This window comes from Lactuca serriola, chromosome 1 (assembly GCF_051521515.1).
Source record: "Lactuca serriola cultivar US96UC23 chromosome 1, Lser_US96UC23_V15, whole genome shotgun sequence".
In the NCBI taxonomy this organism is placed as follows: domain Eukaryota; kingdom Viridiplantae; phylum Streptophyta; class Magnoliopsida; order Asterales; family Asteraceae; genus Lactuca; species Lactuca serriola.
The window spans coordinates 67,188,552-67,190,949 of NC_136408.1; the positions used below are offsets into that span (position 1 = coordinate 67,188,552).

Below are 2,398 nucleotides of genomic sequence, written 5' to 3' on the forward strand. Positions count from 1 at the left end.
AAATTAAACCAAGAATGTTATGAGTGGCTTAAACAAATACCACCTCAACATTGGGCACGTTCTCATTTTACAGGTTTGACCATGTTATGTATTATAATATATGATAACAATACTCTAATGTTTGCTAACCAATTATACATGCATTCTATTAATTAATAGGGAGAGCACATTCTGATATTGTGATAAACAACATATGCGAGTGCTTTAATAGCAAAATAATAGACGGACGTGACACACCAATTATCAATTGCTTAGAGTTCATCCGGGAGTACATCATGAAGAGGATTGTGAATGTTGAAAAAGAAATTGACAAAGCAACAGGCCCTTTGACTCCAACAACTACCAAGCTATTGCAAAAGATCAAAGATCAGGCAGAGGAGTATACAACATCATTTTGTGGAAATGGGAAGTACCAAGTGAGTGGACCTTGGCAAGATCAGTGTGTGGTGAATGTGAATCAACGAACCTGTTCATGCAAGAAGTGGGAAATAACTGGAATGCCATGCAAACATGTTGTATCTGCAATCTGGGACATGAGGAGAAATAATGGTGCAATTGGTATTCCAGAAACCTTTGTTCATGAATGTTATTGGCTATCAACCTGGAGGAACATGTACTCTTTCAAAGTGGATCCGATAAATGGTAGAAGAATGTGGATTAAGTCACCTTGTCCAACTACTTTGTTGCCTCCAAAACACCGTGTCCCAATAGGAAGACCAAAAAAGAAACGAAGGAAGTCAGCTACAGAAAAAGAGGATATGATTAAAGGGAATACAGTTTCTAGAGCACAAAAAACTGTTACATGTACCAAATGTAACAACAAAGGACACAATGCCAGGACTTGCAAAGGGCAGTTACCAACTGTTGGGAAGAAGGGAAAAAAGAAGAATGAGAAAGGAAAAGAGAAGGATAAAGGAAAAGAGAATGAGAAAGGAAAATAGAAGAAGAAAGGAAAAGAGAAGGATCCATTGTAAACTCTTTTATCATGTGATGCTCTTATTTTGGTTAAGCTATTATGTAATGTGATGTTTGTATTGTGGTTAAACTATTATGTCATGTGATGTTTGTATTTTGATTAAAGTTTATTGTGTTTAGTATCACCAAAACAATTGCAGTTGGTACTTAGACATTTGTTTTTGGTTAAACTCTTATGTAATGCTTTTGTTTTAATGTTATCTAATGGATCAATTATTGGTATGTTTTTGGTCATTTCATTTGGCATGTTTTTGGACATTTCATTTGGCATGTGTTTGGTCATTTCATTTAATGTTATATAATGGATCATTTGGCATGTTTTTTGGTCATTTCATTTGGCATGTTTTTGGTCATATGTTAAATGAAAAATACCAAAAGATTACAGTTGCATTGCATCTATTAATTGTACCAATAGATACCCTTTCTCTCCCAATTCCAGCAATACAAGATGGTAATAATCCATTGTAATCTTTTATAAGACAACAAAGTGCAACTATTAATTGTACCTAAATATACCATTTCATTAAAATGCAGCAATACAAACATGCTAATATTACCCTTTCATTAGATTATCTTCAACCAAAAACCATTACTGAAATACCTAATACTACAACTTGTAAACAATTATCCCAAAAAACAAAATCCAACTGACAATTAACAACATTTTAAGGTTCCGATTTTGGATTTCAAGTTCTTCATTCTGGATTTCAAGGTCACGATTTTGGATTTGAAGTTCTTCATTATGGATTTCAAGCTCAAGATTTTGGCTTTCAGCCTCATACGTATGCTTTTCTTCATCTACCCACGAAATAAATCCACTTCTTGGTCCCTGAAGTTTTCAATACCCTCGATTAGCACAAACTAGGGTTCATCCTAGAAATTACCAAAAAAATTGATAACTCAATACCTGTAAAGGGCATGCATAAAAAGGCCTACCAGGATTTCTCTTTGTTCCTGAAGTTCGTATGATCCCTACAGCTCCACACTTGCATTTCACCATAATCAATTTTGTGGATCTTCAATCTTCACGAGCAAAAGAAATGGAGTAGAAGAGGAGAACTGGAAGCACCGATTGAGAAAAGAAGGAAGGAGAAGTAGTTTTAAGTCCGTTGTAGGGTTGAAAGGACAAAAATGCCCCTAGCGTGCCACTCACGTGAGTAGTTCCTAACCCCAAATAAGACGGAAAGTTAACTGAAGGACTAGGTGGGTAACGAAATAAAGTTATAGGGATTATCCGAGTTAAAAATTCTTTCCAGGGACGAAGCGTGCAAGTAAGAGCAAACCATAGGGACCAACCGTGTAATTTTCTCTATAATTAACCTATCTGTCCAAAATTTGTTTCTCGATTTCTTATTTATGACGATTGATATCAGACTACTAATTGAACACATCAATTCAGTCCAGGCTTGGCCAAGCGCTTTAG

At 35.5% G+C, this 2,398-nt stretch overlaps 1 long non-coding RNA gene across 1 annotated transcript; it reads right to left on the reverse strand.

The window, feature by feature from the left end:
- Positions 1-1,523: 1,523 nt before the first annotated feature.
- LOC145069146 (uncharacterized) lies at positions 1,524-2,106 on the reverse strand. Its single transcript, XR_013689318.1, has 2 exons — positions 1,883-2,106; positions 1,524-1,804 (listed from the first exon to the last, which is right to left on the reverse strand). It is a non-coding gene; the product is annotated as an uncharacterized LOC145069146 (long non-coding RNA).
- Between the last annotated feature and the right edge of the window lie 292 nt (positions 2,107-2,398).